This window comes from Passer domesticus, chromosome 2 (assembly GCF_036417665.1).
Source record: "Passer domesticus isolate bPasDom1 chromosome 2, bPasDom1.hap1, whole genome shotgun sequence".
Classification (NCBI taxonomy): Eukaryota; Metazoa; Chordata; class Aves; order Passeriformes; family Passeridae; genus Passer; species Passer domesticus.
In genome coordinates, this window is record NC_087475.1 from 120,981,888 (window position 1) to 121,008,141 (window position 26,254).

The window sequence follows — 26,254 nt, forward strand, 5'->3', positions numbered from 1 at the left end:
AAATTTTCTGTGATTTCTGTGGTGCTGTGATAAAATGAATATACTTTCAGTATGCAATATATTTATCTCAAATTTATTTACAGCATAGGCGCTGGCAAACAGCTTTCTGATGATAGCAACATTTTATTCAATATAGCCTTGTGAAAAAGGTTAACAGCTTCCAGATAACTCAGTGGCATTACTCCAGCAGATCTTGCATCCCAGGGGTTTATGAGTGAGTTTAGTAGATTTAAACTAGTACTTTTTCCTGGCCTTTCCAATATGTACCTTATCACACAGATGCCTTTCTTAGATGTCCTCACTTACATGCCCTTAGTCATTTAGGCTCAGCATTTCAGTCCCTGGAAGTAAAGACCCTAAGCAGCCTGATAGTGGTTTCTCCTAATGCCACTTTACACCCTTCTAATAGCAACAGAGCCATAAAAATGATGTAAATATAAATTACTCCTGTTTTAATGCCTCTTTGTATTACCAGAGTGATGCGAAGTGCCCTACTCACAAATGAGAATGAGGCCTCGGAGCCTGAATTGATGTAACTCTCATGCTGATGGGTGAGATGGGAACAAAGCAAGCAGATTTAAATCTCTCAGTTTTGCTCAGGGCTGGTTTAATGGGCACCTTCTTGTACTTTCCTTTGGCTCCTTGGGCAGTACATCAGATGCCTTCATGCTCAGGCAGCTTCTGAAGAGGATGGATGAGAAGTGTGATGAGATGAGGAGCATGGTGAGATCTTCACCTTTTAAACAGGTTGTGATTCCAGCCCAGGAACCTCCTCCCCTACCACATATCCCAAGAGTAAAGCTGACAATGAGGAAGTGCAAATATTCTGCTGCTGAACCCAGGGTTTGCCTTTCCAGGAGCTATGAGATGGGGAGGAAATGTAGGGCCTCTGTGTTCTCCTGATGGTGAGCTGTGATTTATCCCTGAGGGATAAATCACTGTTACCTTCCTCAGAACCTATTCTATTATTACTTCTATTGAGAGAAATTGAGTTCTTTGCATTACTAAGAGTAACACTTTGGGTATATGTGTTACAATACTCATTTTGCCAACATTCACCCCTGTGTGGTTGCTTCTTGTTTAAACATTTCAAATCTTTGGTCAAAAGTGTTCTATAGCAATATCAAAAGATGGCTGAGTGACGATTGAGCTGTAAATAGAAAAATGCAGGTATTTTAACGAAGTAATTAAAGATTTTATATAACGCAAATCTTTCCATTCCAAATACAAGTTGCTATTAAATGTTTGTTAAAGTCAACCACAAATACATAGGAAAACAGTAAATTTTGACACTTCCGCAAGCAGTGAAACTTTTTTTTCAAATCTCACATATTTCAAAAGCTTCATACTTGTAAGTGTTGGTGAAATATCAACATGTATTTTGATTATCAAATCTACTTCTGCAGTGTAAATATACATAATTTATTATATATTAGTATTAGCCATCATTATAATCCCTTAAGAGATAAAAGCCCAGATAAATCAAGTCTGGCAAAGTAACGAACAGATACCATCACTTTCTCTGTTCAAACAGAATAAAGAATGATATCACATCACTCTAATGCTAGAGAAATGTTTCCTCTGAAATTGCCTGTCATAATCATTCTTTGAAACTTTTTTTTTTATTCATAGCAATGCCCAGTGGTGTCACCACAATCTGCCTGGCATGCAGAGAGCAGCTCAGGAATCAGGGAACTTCTGTGCTTTTACCACATTCCACAGCTTTTACACAACAAGTTCAATATTGCAAATTAACATGGACTGTTTAAGCATTGTAACTGAAAAAATTGGTTTCACACCAACTAATGTTATCTTACCACTCTTCTTTAAAGCAGTCACAAATCAAGAGACAACTATTCGAGTACATTATTTGGGAAAAAAGAGCTCCTTTCTAAAAACTGTTGGTCTCAGTTCAATAATTTTAAAACATTGTTTCCATAAATCAAGTTATCTTTTCTTTTAAAAAATGTAGTAATTTTAGTGGACAGTACTGAAAGTTATTTTGTTTTTTTAAACATTTTCCAGGGGGCTGCAATTCTGTCACTGTATCATGCAAAATATGCTGGAGTTAAATGGAGTCAGTGTTCTTAAGGTTAGGCGAGTGTTTAATTAAATCAAGACATGAGGTACAATGTTGCAGTTTGCAAGGCTGTGCCTCATAGATATGCTAGGAATGCAGTGTTCATCTTACTTGACTATTTAGGCACAATTCTAATGTAACTACATTTATCCATATTAACAGTGGTATCCTAACAATATCAGATTCATGGCAGGGGAACAGCAGTATTTCCTGTGCTCGATTAGAGCAGACTTGGGTCAGTCTCATTTTTCCATATTGTATTCAATGTCTGAAATCTCATAAAATATGCTTGTCTTTGTATCTTTGCAAAGACCAGAAAAGAAAGGCCACATTTCTATTTTGTGACTTTTGGCTCTTCAATCTGATCCAGAGAATACTGCGATGAACATTTGGGCTGCTCTAAGAGGTATTTTTATAATAAAAAGTAAAATTCAATATAAATGAAACATATTCTGAGATTCTAAATTGTCTGTGTCTCTAAAATGCCTTGAGCATGAAATGTTTCACCTTCAATTTTGGAGATAGTATGTAAAATATTTAGAATGTAAAATGAAGACTAATTCTGGTTACTGACTGCACTACTTAAACAATTTACTATCTGATGTCAGTTTTTAATTGGTCTCTAGATATGTCAGCCTGTATAATGATATGGTAAAAACAGGAAAGTGTCAAACATGGAGAGCTCATCTGGAGGGGTTTCAGGTCTAAGGCCTTGACAATGCAAACTTGTGCATTAGTAATTTACGAATCTTTGAAACTGCTCTTTGGCGCCAAGGCTAACTGGAATGGAGCAGACACTGCAGCACATTTTATAGACTCTGTGCCTCCACAGCAGCCTGGATGCCTCCAAAGTGTCATTTGAGAACATTTCCTGGCCCAGGCTAATGCCTGGGCTGTGCCTGGGGACAACTAAGGAGGGTGCTACATGGACAGGACCAAAACCTCGTTAGAGACAGGTTACAAATAGCATTGGCAACTGAGATTCCCATGGCCAAGGAGGTTCCCTGGCATTTTTTAAATTGCTCGTATAATAATATAAACTTATGCCAACAGCTTTACTTAAAGCTTTGAAGAGAACAAAGAAGATACATTTTATATGGACATGTCTGAATCAATTGTTTAATAAAATTGCTATTTAACTTCTCTTTCATAAAATGTGTAAATTATATTCCTTGGTTCTTTAATTTTAAGATACATTTTCCACTTCTATATCTGTCTTAGCTTCTTTTTGAAATTTTCTCAGGTTACTGACTGTTTTATTTTTTAACTGGAATCAATGAGAAATAAAAAATTATTCTTGAAGAATTACTTCCGTGCCAGAGACAAACAAACAAAAAATCCCAAACAAACAAACAAGAAAACAGAAAAAATCAAAGGAAGGGAAGATGGCTTTCATACAACTTGATATCTCTTTCAGACTTTTTCTCAGTTATGACATTGCAGTTGGAGCTTGAGTTCAGTTCAACTCATTATTTATCAGAAATTCAAATTTTTTGCAGAGTTTCCATCTTCCAGATATGGTTACATTTTTTATTCTTAAAAATACAGTTTTACATTATGGCATACTAAAAAATTCATTGTTCTTTTGCAGCCATTTTGCTAACAATTATACATTTGTCCTCTTTGTTGCATGCTAGTCCTCTGACCCTTGTCCAATCCAGAGATGTTAACAAGAATAATATTTTCTTCTAAACAGTTGTTCAAATTTTAAATTGTGTAAAGAAACAAACACAGCCTTTTCGGTCCCCAGTAGAAATAGGCCTGGAAAATTTTTTAAATATTAAAAAACCAGGGATAGAACTTAGCTTTTCTGGATATGACATGACCGGTTTATTTCCTTGTGACAGAAAATATTTGTTGAAGATAGAAAAGTTATATGTACTAAAATATATGTAAAAAATGTTTCTGTATAAAAACTATATGTAAAGCCTCTCCATTTCCAGTTTCTACATCTTGAAGCAATAGCACTGATATCAGCTAGAAAGCTCACAAGAATGTGTTATATTTCACACAGTTAGTAAAAGAGAAGGTTCAATCTTGTATTCAACCTAATTTCCATAGCAGAATAAATTGAGGACATTCTTCAGATTATTTTCAAACAGGAAAACACATAAAATCTATACTGAAATCTGATATTTATTTTAATAGTGTGTTGCTAAGAAAATTACCTGCTGGCATTATTTTTATGAGATATTATGGAAAATAAATTCTACTTCTTTTTTTTTTTTTGTGCAAATTGCAAAGCAAAACCAAGAAAACCACAGGTTTTGAATGTGTAAATAAGGGCTATAATTTCACCACATGTGCCACACCAGCTGCTCCACAGGGGAAGGGCAGCCAGGGGACAATCAGGACAGGACTGAGAGCACCCACAGCCAGCCCAGAGCTCGGTGTGGGTCAGCCAGTGGGGATGAGGAAGAGCAGAGGGCAAGGCAGATGAGTGGGACAGGGGCAGAAATGAGCACAGGGGAGGGGGGGCACATCTTTTTCACACAACACTGAGCCACGTGCCAGCACTGACCTTGAGCAGGCAGCAGAGGAGCAGACATGACCTTGACTCGGGCAGCTGAGCCTTCGGGGTGTATTCCGGGTCTCCAGAGACAGTATAGAGAATACAACCCTATTTTAGGAGGGAAAAAGGCTGTGGGGATGCAAGCTGTGTCATGTCACTTGCCCTGTGGTGCATCAATTGGTCACGTGGTGCTTACTGGCACAGAGAGAGCCTCCAGTAGTTTGCTAATAAACTTGCACAGCAGAGCTCATGCTTAGCCTGTATCACAAAATGTACAACCTGGCAATTAAAACAAGGTCTGTCCAGGTCCTTGCTACAATTTCAGTATGCAGAGCACCTATCTGATCCATTGAGCAGATTCAATTCTAGCACACAGTCAGGAGAAAAACCTGCGAAAAGATGAGGTAATCATTCCATGGATTTCTTGCAATTTGTTACTTGTGGGATTTCTGCTATCCAGATGGACACGACTGCACTGTTCGTTTCACATACACTTGGCAGCTTACCTAAGGTGAAAATAGATATCTCAAGATATCTCACACACCTCAAGAGATGGATGTGTTGACAAAGAGAAGATGCTGAAAGGTACAATACCTTTTCATACCTCTACAATCTGTGATTTGTCTGTTTTTGTCTCTGGTTTTGATCTTCATTGTCGTGTACCATATTGAGCAAGAAGATCAGCAAAGAGCAAGTGGTGCATGGCTTTCATCAGCACATATCTGCAATTTGTCAGTGTTAGCATTTCAGGACTCATCTCTCCTCCAGGTTAATCTGATTAGACTGTGTGTCAAAGCTTCCTGTAAGTCAGCTTGCTGCTAATAGACTCCAGCCAAGGAAGACTTCATTCCTGCAAAGTGTTCTGCTTCTCTTTCAGCTGGAGTTCCAGTGTGTCATCATTGACATCAAATCAGTTTTCTTCTCCTCTGGATAAAATTCAATAATGTGCATAAATAATCACATAAAACTTGCCAGTTTCCAAAGCAGAGTTTCAGTTTTAGACAAAACTTGGAATGGTTTTGAGCACACAATTCTCTGAACATTTCCATGTTTTTTGTTTCTTCTGTTATACAGCTGTTGTGATTGGTTTTGGGCAGATCGAGCAACCTGTGTAGCAGTCAGGTGAATCACAGCAGAGATTTAAAAGTCACTCCCATGGGTGATGAGCAGGCAGAATGCAGACCTTCCTAATCCCCTTTGTCTTGGCTGGCTGCTGGAACATGGTGCTGGGTCACAGCTCATATGGGAGATGATCAGGCGGATAACGCTGCCATCAGCACAATCTGCTCCTTATCTGCTCAGAAGGCAGAAGGGCCTGTTCCCCATATGCCCACTGAAGCCTACCAGAATGAGAAACCCCACAGATATGAAGACATCCAGCTCTTGTTATACAGACTTTCTCTTTTCTCTTCCAGGACTGACATACTGCATGAATTGCACTCAAATTTAAGAGGCACCCTGCAAAAAATAAAGATCATATGCATTCAATGATAATTTATATCCCAACATATCTTTTATGGTGAATTTTTGCTTCCAGTAATTAATTTCATTCCATTTCAGAAAGCCAGACACAGGAAGATTATGTTCTTTAGAAGTGATTACCTCCACAACAATTGCATGCCTATTCAACAAGTTAATTTTCCATCAGTACAGTAATGTTTATTGCACTTGAAGCTTGCTGTTTGCCAGGGACGTACAGAGATTCAGCTGGTTTTGGACTAACCAATACTCCTTAGGCATTCTAAGTCATGCCAGTTACTTCCTTTGGTCACCTTTGCAGCATCTTATATTTGGTTAAATCACATCTTTATGTACATAGTCCATTATCCTCTTACTATAAGTACGGTATAATATCTTCTTCTTTTTTAATTAAGCTTACAATTCCTTTTAACTCTTAACATTATATATTAAATCCTTAAAGTACCTAAAGGAGCAATAGCATTTTTTAAATGTAAAATTATTTCATTTAATGAAAATAAAAAGATACTGTGTGATATAGAAAAATGATGAAATCACTTTGAAATGTAAGATAGAATAGAATTCTAGAAACTATTGTTAATTTTTGGTGATTAATTGCTGAATTTATACCAAATTATAAAGCAAGAAGTAATTACTTTTCTATATTAACTGTTCTATATGTGTGTGTGTCATTTTTCCCAGTGTGGGGCTGATCTCATTCTCATCCAGATCAATAGTAATTTTTCAACTTAGTTCAATAGGTGTTAGATAAGCTTTTCTGGGAAAAGTACTTTCCACAAACCTATTGAAACAGAGACATTTTCCATATAAAGAGATATCTACATGATTATCCATTAAAGTAACAATGCAATTCTTATATTACAGGTCACAGTTCTAAGGACTTGCACCCAAAGAAGCCGCCTTCTCTTGAGACATATCCTCTGCTTTTTTGCAATGCCATTTTCTAACATTTTCTTGGCCTAAATGTACAAGAAATTTAGCAGCAGGAGTCATAGTCCTAGAAGCGTAGTGAACATTTTAGGGTTTTAATGGTGAAGTACCATTTTGCTTCTCAGTGGAGAAGCCACTTCAGTATATTCCACCATTAATTTAAAAATTAATTCAGATCAAGACATCTTCTCTGAAGGACTCTTAGTTGAAGCTATAAATTGGGGACTTGTTACATCTGTTAAGAAAATATCACTTCACTTTCATCAATTTATTCTTTCATAAAGAATATTTTTAGACTTTAAGGAAGAGAAAGGGAACTTATCTCTATGCATCAGTCATCTCTTAGCATGTCTAGTACATGGGTTTGTAAAGCAGCATTTATCATAGGTTTGAGTTAGAAGGAACCTTAAGAATCACCCACTTCCAAACCCCTGGCCCAAGGCAGGGACACTTTCCCCCAAACCAGGTTGTTCAGAGCCCTATCCATCCTGGCCTTCAAAACTTCCAGAGATGGAGTACCCAGAACTTCTCTGGGCAAGCCCAGCTCTTTCAGCCTGTCAAGTTCTTCTATCTACCTTTACGCCATGCTAATATCCAATCATAGACCCGTGTGCTGACCTGATAGTGGACTTGAATACAAGACTTTGGTAAAGTCACTACCTTAAAATGAAGATGTAAGACTCAAGAGACTGACAGATCCTTCATGATGTCAAATATAAAAATATTTGTCGTTGGATTTAACTATAATACAATCCCAGTCTCTGACGCTTAAACCTCAGGAAGTTTTGTATCCAATACTAGGTGGGTGATCTGGTTTTGTTTCTTATGAGTTAAAAATTAAAACACTCCAGTATCTCTTCCAAGATGAAAAGGGTGGGTTATAAAGTGACTTTGGCAGGCACCTGGTGTACAGATAAGGTCAACCCACCACATTCCTTCAAAACTGGAAGGCTATTTAGGACAGTCTGTCCAAACTCCTCTAAACACACCCCTGAGCCCAATCTACTGTGAACCACAAGTCTGAGAAGTTATTCTTGGATTACTGTAGCACTTTTTATCCAAAAAGAGGGAGAAATACAGTTTTCTTTGTGTCTTAAATAATATTTTCAACTCAATTCAGTAACACTGAAGCTTCAATTCAATTTTCTCATTAGCACCCTGACTCAGAGAGGTAGGTTCAGTTGTTAGATCAGGAAACTGTGAAACCAAGGATTATGGCTTTGTTTATGGATTAACTACTCCTGTACTTAGTGTGACATGAAAAAGGCCTTTGTGAAGTTAATGATTCATCCAGTGATTTCTGAATCACAGAACACCACTGATAAGCACCTAAGAAACGACAGTACCAGAGGATGAAGGAGTATTCATTGTGTAATAAAAAGCAGAGTAAAGTGCAGTTTGGGGGCTTGTGTAGTGATAGTTCTGTTGATACTGCCTCTTCAGTGCTGAAACCCAGCTCCATAATCTATAGCTCCTTAAAGGAGCATTTTTTTATTTGGCATTTTAGTTTTGCATTCAATTAACAGGCCATTTTACCCTGAAAGCCAGACAAAGCCGAGGCATTGTCTCTGGAACCTGCAGGTTTTGATGTGATAAATTTGATCCGACCTCCATTCCCCAAGCAGCATTATCCTTCTGAAAACAAAACAATCCAAAATCACGTACATGACAGAGAGACATTTTCCTCTTATAATAAAGTGCACATCTTAAAGCTTGCTGAGATGCTATTTGGCTTTGTGAAAAAAAAAACCCAACACTGTAGCACAGTAGGCATCTCAAAGAGAAAAGGGACATTGAAGGGAAGAGAAAACTGTCTACAAAATCAATGAGACGAAAAGATAAACACTCCAGCGAAGAACTGAATGTTCAGTGTGTCTTATACAATTCTTTTAATATAAAAACAGAAACTGACATTTGATTTAACTGAGGAATTAGATAATTCTGACTTCAAAGGAGGAGAAGAAGATTGAACTGACAGATGAAATCAGCTACAAAAGGGTGTTCTTTACCCATCATCAGTAGAAAAGGAACTGAGGATTGAAATCCCTTCCCAGAAATCACTGATGACCAGAAAAACCCAGTTTATTAGGAACATTTTGATTTTGAAAGTGCCCTGGTGTAATGCTTAATCTTATTAAAAATATTATTTACTTATTTTTCTTTTTTTTTCTTTTTCCTAAATTAGGACTGACACCCCCACAGCTGTATGTTCTTGTCTAGTTCTAATTCAATCTCCCTGTTCATTTCTGTAATTTTCCAAAAGCATTCAGCACCTAGCAGGTATCTACCACAAGATTTCTTTACCTGTCTCTGAAAAAATGAAGAGTCTTGAAATCCATGAAAGTAACTCAGTGAGCTGTTACATTATCAGAATAATTATAAGAAAGTTGGCATAAGAATCCAATTTTTTCTATGCATGGCAGAAGTAAAGAAAACTTAAATTCCCTGAGACATTTGATTTGCTGCAGCTGTAATGAGTCTTAGCTAGAAAAAAAAGTACAGGATTTTTTGTGTTTGGCATCTACTTAGAAAACAATAATGCTACTTCAATTTATTTTTTTTTAATATTATTGAATTTTCAAGTCTTATATGAGCAAAAACAGGCAGGAGGGAAAGACAGATAATTTTTTTTTCTTTATACTGACTTGTGGGTTTATTGATTTTAGTTTTATCTAAACACATGTACTTCTTTTGATGAAAAAGAAAAAAAACTAAAAAACTTCCACATAATCTTGGGAACTGATGCAGTGATTTAAAAAGAGCTATATTTTAACACATGCAAGAAATAATTCTATCTTAATTTTTCAGGAATGATGGCTAGTTGGCTTATATTTTCTATTTTCATAACAAGCAAAGCACAGAATATGTTGTTCTTCACAGTTTCACTGACATCTGCTTTGTATGCATCACATCCATGCATCTTTTTGATGTGTCATCTTTCTCCTCCTTGTCAGAGGTGAATAAAGGACCTGGCCATAAGCTTAACCTTAATATTAAATATTTGTGCCAAGAATCCCTGCTCTGATTTCTGAGCACTGGAGTGACTAGTCCAAATCCAGGTCTTTTGAAAAGCAGTGCTGATTGTTCCAAGGCTGCAGAGTGTCAGAGCTGTTTGCCTGCCTGACACTAAACAGCAGTTATGTTTTCTTCTGCTTCTATTAAAAAATAATGAGATCAGAAGGACATAAAAAGCTTTGTTGTTCTAAATTGCTTCTAAAGTATTTCCAGAACAGGCTATGTGAGAAAGCCTTTTAGCAGCAGAAATATTGCCATTTGAGAACCTAGAACCCACTTTCCAGAGGTGGTAATGACATTTCCCAGAAGAAAGAGAGAAAACGTCTGAGGAAATTTTCCTAATTAGATGATAGATAATGAGCCCAAATTGTTGGGAGATAATTTGTGTGGGAAAGGGAATGAGAGAGGAGAGAACAATCCAGAGTAGGTACAGAGGAACTCAGATAAAGCATTTCCTCTAAAGGCTCTCAGAAGTTCAAATTTGAGATCTTGTATTATCTATGGGATGCAGGAGGCTTCCCACAGCTCTTTCGCAATGGAAAATTGTTGGGGAGTAGTTGGGGAGTACTTGATATCTCTATCCTATCTTATAAAGAAATAATTACTTCCTGGGCTGTATTTTGGGCACGAGAGAAGAAGACTGGAGTGCTTAATTTTACTGATTAGAAACAGATTTATTAGTTATACTTAGAATTATTTTCAGCTGCTTTTACGAAAAGTATCTGACAACAAAGATAGATGTTAGACTGGATATGCATATGTTCTCTAATAAAAATCCTACATATGATAATAATTCAGGTTTCTTTAACCTTTAATTTCACACTAAATAGATAAGAGTATTTCCTTCTTTGGCACTGAGCAGTTTTACCAACAGCAGCAGTACAAACAGTTCAAAATTTTCTTCGTGTTAACCTACTGTCAAACTAGAACAACTCTGGTCCATCACCCGGTCTAATTCATCCAGTGAAATTAATATACAATATTTACTCACAGCAGTTCTGAATTTTGTATATTAATTTTAATTAGAAAATCAGAAGTGAAGACAGATTCTTCATGATGCCAAGTGAACTGACCACAGTAATTAAGAAAACTGACATCTTATGCCCCATGTACATGTCACGGAGGATCACAGAGAGAAATCCTCCTTAAAATAAAACTGACAGAAGATGCTGTAGTGAAGAGAATGTAATAAAAATCTAGGAAACAATGAAAGAGCACTGTGCATCCTTCCCAACAGGAAGAAGCTGGTTCCTGCAAATCTTCAATTATATCTCAAAACATAGCTCTTCAAGAAGAAGCACACTTTGAAAGATCCACAGAGGATGTTTCTGGGGGAAAGGATATCTAAGATCAAAGTTTTGTCTTCATAAGTGAGTCTAAGAACACAGATAAGAATCTACAGGCAGAACACACGATTAGAAACAATCCTGAAGGTAAAGCAAGCCACTGCATTTTGTTACGGGTGTTAATTCAGCCATTCATGACAAAGGAACTAGGATTCTTTTCAAGCATTTACAGATGAAAACCAAATATCATGCTTTGTTGCACTGTTTCTGGTCATCCTGAAAGTCTCATGGGGTTGCAAAAATTGAAACCATCTGGATCTATGTTTAAGGAATAAAATTTCCTAGATTAAAAAAAAAAAGACAGATAGATATCCAGATGCATGGATAGGTCTTTGAATTAGCAGTAATTGGATGTTTATTTTTATGATAATGAAAGACCAAGTAACATACAAAGGATATTACGCTTATATTTAGTTTCAACATTTTACTACCAGAACAGGCAGCATGAACTTATACAGAAGCAGTGTTTGACTCCAACAATGCTGACCACTACTGAGATTTCCAGACAATAAATAGGAACATGGTTTCTGCTCATAGGATGAAAAATGCAACTCCTTCTTTGCCTGGCTGATGACTTCTATTTTGTCTTCACACAAACATGAGCATTTTCATGATGTGTAGTTTTACTTTTTCTCAGTATGGCATGTGCTAAGAATTCAGAAGAAATGAAATAAGAATTTTAAAGAGAAGAGTATCACAGAATAGTTTGGGTTGGAAGGGTCCTGTGGAGATCACCCAGTCCAAACTTCCTGCCAAGGAAGGGTCACCTCAAGCAGGTGACACAGGAACATGTCCATGTGCATTTGGAATATTACCAGAGAGGGAGAATCCAGGACCTCCCTAGGCAGGTGTTCCAGTGCTCTGCCACCATCATGGAACATTCTTCCTCTTGCTGAGATGATGCTTCTTGTGTTTTATTTTATGGTCATTTTTGGTCATTTTTTCACTAAGCACCAGCAAAAACAGTCTGGCACCGAGCTCTTGGCACCCACCTTGGAGACATTTATGTGCATTGATGAGATCTCTCAGGCTTCTCCACAGGAAACAAGCCCAGCTTCCACAGCCTCTCCTCATCAAAAGACATCCAGACAAGGATGAGTTTATTAATTTCTGTTATTTAATTGCAAATCTTATGGTATTAGGGAAACTGCTGTAATTTTTTCAAAGTTGAATTCTCACAGAAGACCTTATTTTTATAAAAACTCGAACCGTTCATGGGAGAAAGCAATTTGACACCTCTTTTTTTTTCCTGTGTTCCAAAATGACAGTTCAAAATTGTTTGAATCTTGATACATAAAAATTATATTTAAAATATCATCATATTTTAAAGTGTATTATTTTGTTTCTTGTGGGGAAAAAAATAATATTTTGATATTTTAAATTTACATCCTGAAGGGAACAACAAAAAGGCAGCTACATGGAAGGAATTCATTGGACAAAGATTTCCAGGGGAATTTGAAGGAGCTATGCAAGTGGTTCCAAATGAAGTTAGGATTCAGAAGCCCTGGGGCTGGCAACTTCCAAAGAGGATGAGACTATAAGAGATTCGGGAAACTCAAAATTCTGTTCTTAAACTGCATCAATTCAAATACAGAAACAAATACTCCAAGCTAATTTCATAGAGCTCTATCAAGGAAAGCTATTTTCAGACAGATTAATTTGGGCACATAATAGCACCAGAAACACTGTTGGTAAATCAATGATAATGGCAATTATGCTGCCTTGACTCTTGTCACAGTTCACTACCTTTTGTACAACTGCAATATGTCAGTCTCCTCACTAAAACAACTTTCACTGTTCTGTGCCTTACTGACCAGAATTGTGCTAAATATGAAATGAAAACAGGGTCCATGTGGAAGTAGAAAAGTGGCTGTGGAAAAACTCCAAATTGTGTTGTTACTAAACAAATGACATTATCATAGCGAGTAAGAATATAACAATAGCTTTTGTTTCTGAGGATTAAGCTATGTGCAAGTTTGTTACTATGCTGATGTTGTATATCTACAGGATTTAAAACAAATGCAGCCTTGCAGGATAGCCAGTGAAAATCACTTGTTCCATGCTCTCACTGCAGGATGCAAAACATTATCTACTCATAAATATATCTTACATACCCAACCAGTTCCCAACATGGGTACAAAATGATCTTCCCTGTTTGGTGTATAAGTTTCTTTGTTTCATTTTCAGTATTAAGAGTCTAATTTGAAGTATACATACTGTTCCTAACACCAGCAAATGTCTACAGCAGCAGGCACAATTATAGAAATATATTGAGAGAAGGGTGTTTCAGAGCCAAATTCACTACTTCTTAAAAATGTCTGGTTGCTGGATCAAGGTTTTATTGAATGCATCTCTCCTCAGTATTGAATTTGGGGACAGCATAACCTATGAAAATAATAAAATGTTGTTTACCCATTAATGGCATAAAGATTAACTGACCAGAAAGGAATTTCCTTTATGGTTCTAATTTATTCTGAAGTAAGAGCTGGCACTTTCAGGACAGCTGAAGCTATGGCATGTTCTGTGCTCTTCCACAGATCTGATGCATGCAAATAACCATAACAGCATGTGCTGGATGCACCATGGTTGCACAAGGAGGATGCAGCCTTCTGCATCACGCTCAGCTGCCCACATTCTCCTAAAACCAGGAACATTTGGTCCCAAGCGTCTGAAAATGGCATATGTCCACACAACAGGTTATGGCAGAGTGAAAAGGTACCCAAAGATACAAATGGGCTGCTCCAAAACCATCAGCAGCCCGGCTGCAGCGTTCAGTAGCTCACTGTAACTGAAGTTATCCTTTTTGTTTCCAGACATTTCCTCAGAAAGCTCATAGAAAATCAAAGTGTCTCAGAGACATTTGCTTCAAAACAAACCGTCTCCTCAGACAAAGATCAATATAACATAAAGGAAGGAATGAAATCTTGTTTATAGGTACCAAAGATTGAATACGTATTTCTGTCTTTGCTGTATTTAAGGCACTCTTGCCAAGTTCTGAAAATCATTTTCCTTCATTACTGGTTTGGGACCGAGGACTAATCATTGCAGGTTTTGTGCTTCTAGGTGGCAGAATCCTCTCTAGGCATCATGGGTCGAGAGATTTTATTGTCCTAGTTCATACCTATTTCACCAAAATGTCAAAGCTTTTGAAAATAATTCAAAAAATATTGTGTGTGATAGTTGGAGTACTGTTTTATTTGTATTTACTTCTGTTGCAGTTTGAAAGGCCAAACAACATTTGAGGTTTTCCATATTAACAAATTCAACATATTTGGCCTGGATAACAAGGAGCACAAAATAAGGCAACACTGATTATGGCCTGGCAGATGAAAATGCCTTGAGCTGCCTTCAGCTAGAATAGTAAATGGTTGAATAGCCCAAGGCTCCGTTAAACAAATGACCAGCAAAACCTGTCAGCACAAGTAGGTGACTTTTATTTTCAAATAATTAAGTATAGCAAAATAAAAATCATTGGACAGGTATGCAACATTGTTTTCTTGATATCTTCAAAAGACCCAGTAAAAAAGGATTGAAGAGAAGGAAGAAGAAACAATGTATACTCTTCAGAAACATTCAGCAGCAAAATAAAAATTTTGGGAAAAGAATGAAAGCAAGAGTGAAAAGAGTGATTTTTGTCCAAATGTCAGTCATGTGTTAAGAGAAAATATAATAACAAGTGTCCAAACTTCAGTTTATTTTTAACTTCAAGTCTGTGAAGGGGGGAGAAGATCACACTGTGAGATAGAACTGTTTGCTAGGAAAAGAGTTAACAATCAATCTGCAATAATAGTTTTCATGGGCTACAACTGAGAAACTGCTATCCCACTTGGAGCATGTTTTAAAAAAAATCTCATTATGTCCTTCAGACAGAAGTATTGTACTTAAAACCCAAGACTGAACTCTTGGAGCATATCAAAAAAAGTGCAGAAAGGGGAGTAGCATAAAAATGGATGGTTGGATGAACAGATACACATCTTTCCTTTTGGTCCTTCATGTGTATCCTTCTATGTCAAGTACATACTTTCAGACCAAATGGGATTTCAGTCTTCAGTCTTTCTGTCCAGTACATAGTTTACTAGCTGCTGTTTTTTGTTTTAAGGGAGAGCAAACAAATGAACTGACACAGAGCAGAATTATGAATTTTTTATTCATTGAGGGTAGTGGTCAGCTTAAGTAATTTTGCATGAGAATGATCTTGTATTGCTCTACGCCTCTTAATGCTCCCAAACTGTGAAACACAAGAAGGGATATGCAACCTTGTTTCTTTCATGTTGAATTACCTGTCTGGTTGGGGAAAAGCCACTTATTACAGACTTTGGCTCTTTGTGTAGAACCCATGAAGTATTTTTAAAAGAACCAATTAATACTTACTGAGGGCAACATATAATTTGTATCATACTACTAATAATAGAGAAAAAGAAAAAAAGAAACTAGAAATTAAAAATAAAAATAAAATAATCATTTTAAGTGGGCATTATTCCATTGAAAGCCTATGATGACATTTCTAGACTTTGTGTTCTTGTGTTATTAAAGAAAGTGTTTAAAACAGCTAGTAAAAAATATGTTAAACTTCCTTTATTACCCCACCAGCTTTTATACTGACTTTTTTTCTTGCCACCTATTTTCACTGTTTATGCCCCTCAAGAGTGATGCCTCAAGGTCAAAGTAGTGCAAATTCATGCTCACTTCACCCCCAGTTTTGCTCTTCCAAGCAGTTCAGAGTAAGCTCCAATTCTATTTCCAATTTGTCTCTTGTGGGAAGGGTGTTGAGTGTAATTTTTTTTCTCAGTACTGTGATGTGAAATAGATATGTGCTGTCATGCTTCTGAGACATTTGAGGAAAGGAAGCAACTGATTTTTAAACCAGACTTGTGCATTTATTACCCATCAACATGAAAGTCACAGGGAAATAAATGGGAAATTACAAGATATTGCTGTCCTTCAAAATGCTGAAAATTCAACACACTCATCACAAGAATTTTGTGGTTTCCACCCATTTAGTTGGTGTTTTATGAATTCCTGACTTTTTTTTTACCTAATAGCTATTTGGGGCAGATACTGTTTTGCTTATTTTTGTGCAAAGGCAGTTGTTTGGTTTGAGCTTTTTAAGAATTTTTCTCAGGGCACTGTTCATTTATTAGGTGTTTAAATGTTGGAACTATCAGCAGCCATATGCACAAGGGTGATGGGTACTTTCCCTTTTGCTTTTAACTCTACTTCTTTCTCCAGTACATATTCTTTTAGGCATTTTGCTCTTAAATGACCTCTGTCTGTCTTTCTCCAGGAAACAGCACAAACAGGATTTCCTAAGAAATGGAAAATTATGTGAATATGGCCCAACAATTCATTCAGTCCAACAGGTAGGAAAATCATCACTCTCCAGGGTAATAAAAAGCTGTCTTTTGGCTTCTGTGTCAGATAATGAAATGACTCTAAAAAATCAGTGTCAGGAAGGAATCTCATGGGATGTTCATGAATACAGATCTCGGTGTTCATTTTTTTTACTGACTCCTTTTAACAGCACAGCCTTATGCTCCTTTAAATATTTTGGACAGAATTTACTCTAAATCATGGCACCTAAAAAGCTAAAAAAGGATAGAAAAGGAGACTTCAGGGTATTGGTAGGCAGCAAGCTCAGCATGAGCCAGCAGCATGCCCTGGCAGCCAAAAAGCCTCCAGCACCCTTAGCAGCATTAACAGGAGCACAGCCAGCACAGCACTGCCTGAAAAAACCCCAAGCATTTATTACTATATCAGGGAAAGAGGAGGGTTGGCAATAGCACAAGACAGTACATTCTACCAGCAATTTGCTTTCTCAAAAAGCCTTCTGCTTGTAAATGTTGTCATGTAAGACACACCCCATGGATCATATCCTTCCTGGTGCTCTGCTTTGCTGTTTCACCTGGTGCAACCTCTGTCTTAGTTGATGGCATTTTAGTTCAAGAGTTAAATAACAAGTCACATTTACATGGCCATTCTCACACATGTTCTTTACCAAATGAGCAACAAGAGCCATTGTGATACAAAAGGCAGTCATTTCTGCTGTTAGCATATATAGGCAACAAAGAAGTTGAGAGTATTGGCTCTTACTGATTTTATATTTAGCTAGATCATCTTGGATAGAATGGAAAGAGAAATTTGAATAGATAGAAGGTATAGCAATTGCAATTTATATGTCTTTTTTTTTCCAAAGACGTAACATATTTCTCATAAATAGAATATTACATAAAAAGAGTATGAACTGATAAAAGATGAAAAAGCTTTTTCCTAAGAGATACAAACAGAACTATCATGTTCCTCTGGTTTCCAGCACTGGTTTTTCCAGATAGGATGTATGACTGAGACCCAAAAGGGCCCCAGAAGTATCTACACAGGCCAGTGGTGAGCTCAAAAGCCATAGCCTAATCTCTTAAGGAGAAGTTAGGACACACCCATAAGAGTTCCTACATAAAATATTTTATAGTTTACATTAAATCCAACCAAAAAGCTCCAAGGACTGAACTGGCACAACTCTTCAGCACTTACTGGGAACCATCTCTGCTCGTCTGTCCTTGCCTTTTTAATCAACTGTAAAACTCACACTATTTTGCAGACATAATTTTCTGGAAAGAAAAAGAAGCACAGTCAGCAGTGATTGCCATTCAAACTAAAGGTGACACATGGCAGGAAATATTCTGGCCATTATGAAACATCCTGACAGCAAAGATATCTGAAAATTGTTGTAAATCCAGGCATGCCATTAAACATATTTGTGATAAACACAGTGAAACAATTACAATTTTCCATTTTAGAAGTGCTAGTATAATTTCTTTTTTCTTTTCTGCACTGTCAGATTACAAAGTTCATCTTCTCAAACTATTACTTTGCAGTCTGGTTTTGGAGTTAAATCAGAATCTAGTCACAGTGACAATCTCACCACAAAATTTTTTAAAGACTGTTTTAGCAAAGGTTCTTCAGCAAATGTTTAGCTTGAAAAAATATTAGAAACCATCATTCTTTCCAAGAACCTGTATATTGTAAAATAGTTTTAAGGAATATATTCTTGCAGACTGACTTCTGCCTCCTAAAGACATGCACATATGGAATGATATCTTATATAAATACCAGATTTGTGTGCACAGATGCAGCCATGTGCGTGTCTGCAAACTCAGATCAGTCTTCAGTTTTCAAAAATTCAGCATTGGAATTTGAGCACCTGATTGAACCTTTCCTATTTCTGACGTGCAGGGTTTCATTTCAGAAGTGGTTTTTTTCTAGACCATTGTTTCCCAAAAATGTGTAGTGATGACATAGGTGCCTCTTTCCTCAGGTACATTTCTTTCTTAGGAATAATTTCATGGATGCAAAGTCTAGTTTGCCCACTTGAATCACTGGAACTGAGAAAGTGTGGAATGAAATATTGTTTCTGGAGCAGTTGTCAGTGACCCAGGGCCCCTTGAAAGTCTCTGAAAAGACTGTCCAGAAGCTATAGTTTTATCCCAGTATACAAAGAAAACTTCCTGTTCACACCGTTATGCATTCTAGATCTTCTTGACCTCTTCCTTATCACCTCAGCTCTTCAGATTGGTATGATTCTATGGATAGAGAGTTGGCTTGTCTATTCCCTCACAGATGGAAGAAAGAATGACTCCATGACTTACATGTGCATGGCAGGGCTGGTGGTAAAGTAGTGTCTGCACAGTCAAGTAAAGAAGTTTCTTTTTCTCCTGTCTCCTACATCCCTTTGTGAAGATGATCAAGACAAATCCATTTTATTTAGCTTTCTCGAAAATAAGTTAGTTATAAAGCTTGGCCGGAAATACCATACTTTTGTCTATTGTTTCCACATTTTTCCCATTTTCCTTTACCCTTGCACTTCTGCTATTTTTAAGTTTCCTAAATCCTAAATATTACACCATAACACAAAAGGAGCTACAAATGCTCATACTCACATGGTCAGCTGGTGTATTTCTAAGCTAAAAGCAAGTGATGCTACTAAATAAGAATAGAAAATTGTACTATAACAGTTTCAGGAAAGTAAAGACGTGGGGCATTAAGGAAATTCAGTGGACAAGGATCGAACCTTGCAGCTGTATGAGCAGGAAAAATTATAACATGCTTTAGTGAAAGCAACACTAAACAACAGCCTTCACCAAGGTAAAAATATTCTGAATGTTGCATATCAGCAATGAACAAAGTCACACAACAGATTATCCAGGAGTTTAACAACAATGAAATTAGCTTTAGAATCTCCAGAGCTTTACAAACAACATTATAATAAAAACAAAAAACACAGATAAGGTATTTCTGCCTGCATATAAACAAGCAATGTAATACTACTTCTTTCTTAATGTAGAAGTTATGATTTATTTGTAAAATAAAGATAGAATCCATATTCATGGAAGTGCAAACACTGCTATGCATATTGTGAGAGAGAATTTGTTTATTTAAATGGTAAAAAAAAAAAAAAAAAAAAAAAAAAAGCAAATTCTATCCATGTACGATATAAATCTATATTGGTAACTACTCAATATACCACATGCATCCAAAACATCTGAACCAAACAGAATAGTCTTTGATGGTCATGCCATCCATCTTTGTGGGAAGAGACTTTTTAGTACCAGATCCTGTTGATTCTCACTTTAATGACATTTCGGGTAAACTAATTCAAAAGGAAATAACATCATCAACCAGGACAGTCTTTTAATGCCTCTTTTGTGGCCCATGTTAAATCTTTGTTGATCTAAAAATATATATAAAAGACAAAATTTGTGACCAACTTCCATTTCCATTGACTGTTGGGCAGTTTATCTTTACTCACACAGTACTTTTCCTTCAAAAGCAAAGTGAAGGTTAATTAAAACCTATAAAAAACCCCCCTTAATTCTTGAGATCTTGGTAGTTATTCCAACAGAGCAAACCTGATACTCAACAGTAGAACAGTGTACAAAAAAACCCCGAAATGTCATTACTTGAGTGCAGTGTACTAATTAAATAGAGAATTATTCTTTCCACAGCTGTTAGTCCAGTACCTTTCAATAGGACATTCAGCTCAGGTCTTGTAGAGAGAAATAGCTACCTTCACAAAATATGATACTTAATTTCAGAAAAAAAGTGATTCAAATATGTAGAAAAAATTAACTCTCCATTTGTATGATTATTACCACAGGCCTTCAATGACAATGAACCAAGATTATTGGCAGAAGCTTGACTCTAGCTTTGAATTATTTTTTAATACTAATCAGATAAAATTTCTAATTTTCCCACCTTTTAATTTGAAATCTGATTTCTTAGCTGTGAGGTGGCATTTAAAATTTTGTCTTTCACCTAGCTCACTAATGTTAGTAGGTTTAAAGTGTTTCAAAATAAAAGAATGATTATCACTGGAAAATGAGACATGTTTTTTGCATAGTCATTGTCCTTTTCATTTGCTAGACAATCTCATTGTGATATGATCACATCTTCTCTTCAAACTTTTCAGGGACACGAGATCACGTTTGTAAATGCTTTCCATTTCAGTGTTGTAAAGCCAAGTCAAAGATACAGGGATAAAGAATATGTGGAAGCATAATAACACTCTCAAGGCACTAAACAACAGCAGGATAAGAGATCTTAGAATATTAACTGTTTTTCTTCAACCCAGCAGGAATTTTTTTTAAAGGAGCCATGTTCTAAAAACATACATCTTGAGAGCTTTTCTGGCTGAATTTTTAGCCTTTTCTTTTTTTCTCACAAAGATTCTTACAAAAAGAATATTTTCTAGGACACAAAAGATAATTGAGAACTAAAAACTAAGTAATTTGTTTGACCTTGCAGAAATCTTGCATTACTTTTCCAGAAAACCTGCTTTGTAGGAGGTTTTCACTTACCTCATTACATACAAGGAAAGAGGCATCCTTGTTCTGAATTTCATTTATATCTGAAAACATAATTCATGATTTTCTAGCAAAATACTCTCTCCTCATCAAATCAGGGTTATAGCTGACATTACTTGTGCTTCCCCAGTTATTTGCCTAAAATAAAAATTTGTAAATGATTACATGAAGGTTGTAGCTAAAGATGTGTCCACAGAAGCCAGGGAAAAAAATGAAAAAGCAGAAAGTGAAGCAAATCAAAATTAAGTGGAGTAAGCAGGCTGCAGTCACAGTGAGTCTTTCAGTTCTAGACTGGGAAAGGAAAATATTTTTCTTTCTTTCTTTCTTATCCATGGATTTTGATGGAGACTTACAGGCAATTTCATTTTTTCTTTGCATAAAAATGGAGATTAGAACAAATCAAATTAAAATAAGAGGAAAGAAGTCACAAAAGTAGTTTACAGTTACTGCTGGTTTTGTCTCCTAGGTTAAAGAAATCATTAGGTATGAAAATATTATGGTGAAAAGGACACAGTTCAAGTGTATTGGAAAAGAAAATTAATCTCCCATGAATTTTGTAACACAACTTCTGAAAAGTAGTGTTGCTTAAATGTTTCCCCGCTAGGTTTCATTCCCAATACTACAAAAATATATATAGAATATATCTTATGTCTTTATAAGTTGAAGTCACATAATGCTATTAATAAACCCATGTACTTTCCTTTATATACTTTAAAAAGCAACAGAAGGAAACAGCTTGCTAATGGAGAAAATAAATTCATTATATTTTTAAGATTTTTTTCACACACACACAAAAAACCTCTTATTCCTTTAAATTTACTTTGTTTCAGAAAGAAAAAATAATGATTTTAAATTTGACAAGAAATCATACACAGCTTTCAGAACCTAAAATGTTACCCAGTCTGGGGCTGTATAGAGATCACCACCTCCCTTTTGAGGTGCTCCATGTCGCAAAGCCTGGATAGAGTCCAAACTCTAGCAAAAAGCCCCTGAGGAGCATTCACCCTGTTTAGGAAAAGTTATGTGCAGCATGGAATGTTCTCCAACAAGAGGCTCCATTTCGGATAAAAATTAAGTCTTTTTTATAACACATCACTTTGAGCAGTCAATAGATGCTACTAATTTTGATTTTTCACCTGTAAGAGCCAACACATGATTATGTTTTCTGTTATTTCAGAGCAATTTGATTTTTTCAGACTATTTGCCACTTGCTCTGATGATAAATTTTTGTTGCAGTTCCTTGTTTACGCACCTCTTGGTGGTATCTCTGGGTGCCTCTGGTATCTAGATTCTCACAGTTGTCATTCACAGTTTCCAGATGTACTTTTCAAGGAAGTTTCTGATTCACAGAGCTACTTCCAGGTCCCAGCTTCCAAACTGAGAGGCCTCCTGCTGTCATTTTTTTCAGGAGATCTTTTCTCCAATAATTTTACCTATTTAACCTGGACATCTTATTCCTGCTCACATCAACATGTTCCAGAGGGCTTAAGGGATACCTTTGAAGCATTTTCTGCTGTCATCACTACTTATATAGCCCTAGTAAGGTCTGATCACCTAAGACAATCTAGAAGGCTAAGAGGACAGGAGAAAACGGAAAATATTTTAAATTCAAGGTGCACAGATTAAATAAAAGGAAGTCCTTCCCACATTGAGCTGTTATTACATATTTTTCTTTTCTTTTATTTTCAGTAAATACTTCAACCCTCAGCATTTGATACTGAATTTTCATAAATTTGAAAATCCCACTGAACCAGAGAATGGCCTATCAGAAAAAATCTGTGTCAGCAAGTTTGAAGAATGAAACTTTTTTGTTTCTATAATCATCTGAGAGTTAACAGATGCATGTTTGACAATTTGCAGACAGAATAAAAGACTAAGGAAATGGAGAAGCAATTGGTCTAACCATGCAGTCATTTACCCAAGCAAGCTATTTCCATTTAAATCAAAAAGCATTGCTTACCTGAGCAAGTATTTCCCACCTACATAACAACTTGCAAAAATGGAATCGAAGTCATCCCAGTAAAGTATTACTTCTGAGCAAAGGGAAAACAGATGAATAATCTTTCAATGAGATAAGCAAAATTTTAACCAAATTTTATATTTGACAGTATATTAAATGTATCACAGAGCAATCCTCCTGAGGAATCAACATTTGAAATAATCTCTAGGCAACAGAGCACTTTCTTCTTGCTGTAGTTATTGTAATGTCTGGTTTTTGAGTTGCAGTTTGTTTGTTTGGACAATTTAATTAAAGAGCTGAGTTTGAAACAAACTTTTCTCCATTGTGAATTCTGTCTAGGATACAATTCTATCCAGTTTTCTTGCCTTGAAAAACCTACTTAGCAACAAAGCTGGCATAAACATGTATATACCTTTTCAAGTTTATCTAAGCATATAGATGTTCACCTACTGAAGAGTCTCTAATGCTATGGGAAAACCATTTGTGTTCAAACAGAGAAGTAAGGAGGGATGTAATTGTGAATTTTGGCAAGAATGATGTTTCTTTTTTAATAGAATTCCCACAACAGTCACCTAATTAAGAGCTAGGTTGAGACAAAGGGTACTAATATTGAAAATATGGAACCTTAGGAGTTTCAGGCATAGGAACATTACGATATACTAGCATCGAGGGATGAAAGCATATTCTTTTCACTGTCTTATTTTCAGGAGGTTCAGGAAACCTGAGGGCTGCTTCTGGCAATTCACCTGGATGCCCTTTTTCCCTTTTATCAGTTTCATTGTGTTTTACAGAATGTACAATGGCCTGTGGTGGCATAAGATCACCCACAGAGCCTAAATCTGAGTCTAGCAGTGCACAGAATGCACATATGCAAGGCATCAATCTCAGGAGGGACAGAAAATAACTTCTTCAGAATTAGAAGTAGAAAGGCAGATTGTGACATTGGCCTGCACTGGAGGGGGTATGAAATGGTATTTTCTTGTGGGAAAACACTCTGAGCCTTCCTGATTTCCATAGGAGTTCCCAGTTCTTTTTAGATGGTATGCTTATACCATCATGCCCTGATATTTCAGTCAGCTCTTCCCCATATATCAAATCAACCATAACATCAAAGGCAAGCAAGAACAAAGGACAGCCTGAAGTGGTGTCACACACACAGGTGGCAACAGATCCTTTTTGCCTTCTTCATTCCTGTGGGTATTCAACAGGCCCAGGAACAATCTGTTCTTTCTCAGGTTCAGCTACACAGGTTTTTTTATAAAATAACCCAAACTCTACCTACTTGGAAATAAACCACAGCAAACTAAGTCACCATGAACTTTTTTACATCTGTTCAATACATAATAATGAAGTGCAGGCTCATGGAATTTCCTTATTTTGCCAAGTCATTAGTTACATTGGCAAAGATGATTTCAGGGAAAGGAAGTGGTGTTGGACTGAAAATGATGTTTACTCTCTGGTTCTGTTACAGTGTTTTATTATTACCAAAGTGAGTTCCTAAGCCTCAGATTTCTGGTGTCAGAAAATATACATGGACAAGTGGGATGGAGGAGTGCCTGTTGTTCCTTGGAAAAATAGGGTCTTGCTTCCACTGCTGAATGAAAGTGTTGAGAAGAAAATAAGGCAAATATGCAACACCATGGAACTTCATGTTAGCAAATTCAGGAGGTTTAAAAGTAAGCTGGCAAAAGTTTCATACCTTAAACAGCCATGACTTGCTGGTGAAAGTTCTTGACTTTACTAATGGTGCTTCCCACTCAGCAAATCAGTCATTTGTCATTTTGTGGTAAAAAACCTGATAGATTTTCCCTCAGAACACCAAAAAGACACACACACAAAAAACTGATAAACAACAAACAGGTGAGAAAGCAGGTACAAAGTAAAGTGCAGAACAAGGAAACCATGCAGTTGTAGCTGCTACCACCTATTTCAGAAAAATAGAGGTGGAATCCATTGAAAGACAGCTCTGAAGAGCAGAGGAGCTAAAAAAATTTGCAGGTCTTTAAAGACAACCTTCTCTAAGCACAGGAATAGTCCATTCAAACTAGTAATATAAATAGTAGGCATTATGAGTTGTCATTTGATCTGTAAATTAGTTCTAACAGAATGGATAATAATTACCTTTGTATTATGTAAATAACCAGTCTAATCAAGGGAATGACAGAAATATGGAAAAGAAAAATAAAATCTCTAAATCTAAAGAAAGAACAACTACTCCCATTCTACAAAGGAATAAATGTGGACTTTGGATAATGTTACACCCTGGCTCTTTTCTCCAGAATATTCCCCACAGAAACAGAGTTAAACTCTTCTAGCAGTAAGTCTCCACCTTTTTCCTCAAAGTTTGCTCTCACTGCTGTGTTCCCCACCACCCCCATGCCCACACCTGAGCTTCTCCACCTTTCCTGTGCTGTTGCTGTGACCATGGGTGTTCTCCTAGCTGCTTGTCCTGGCCCAGTATCCCAGACCACTGACAATCACTCCACAGTATTACACAGCATGCCTGCAGGTGAAGCGTGGCTCCTCATCCCAGAACTCCTCTTGCACCCACCACTGTCTTCATAAGAAGTTGCATCAAACAAGTTATTTGCACATTCAAACTAACTAAAATTGACTGTGTGCTCTTTCCAATCCAAAGATGATGAAAGATGTCTGATTCTCCTAAACATGTTGCTTATTGTTCAAATGCCTTCCAAAACATTTGGGGTTTTTGGGTTTTGATTAATTGACTTTTTAGGTATCTGGCTTAACACTGACAGCTGAGACAATTTTTTTTAAGCACTGGACCTGAGAAAGTTCAGGAGTTGTATAAGACCTGTTGATAACATATTCTTTGATGGATTCTGTCACATTATTTTGCTATAGGATCCTAAAAAACCAGACTTAAATGGGCACAAGATCAAAACTTCTTATATGATAGCTATTACAATATTATTAATAAAATGGTATATTCTTATTTTTGAGTCCCTGGAAGAGCATTTTGTTCCCCCCCATATATTCTATATATAATACATGTTTAGGTGAAATATATTTTATATTTCTATAGTTTCAGAATTAAAACATGTCCTTCATTTGAGG

At 36.5% G+C, this 26,254-nt stretch overlaps 1 long non-coding RNA gene across 1 annotated transcript; it reads left to right on the forward strand.

Annotated features, from left to right (window-relative positions):
• Positions 1-2,330: 2,330 nt before the first annotated feature.
• On the forward strand, positions 2,331-23,189 carry LOC135295643 (uncharacterized). Its single transcript, XR_010357781.1, has 3 exons — positions 2,331-2,486; positions 16,647-16,722; positions 22,906-23,189. It is a non-coding gene; the product is annotated as an uncharacterized LOC135295643 (long non-coding RNA).
• The last annotated feature ends 3,065 nt before the right edge of the window (positions 23,190-26,254 follow it).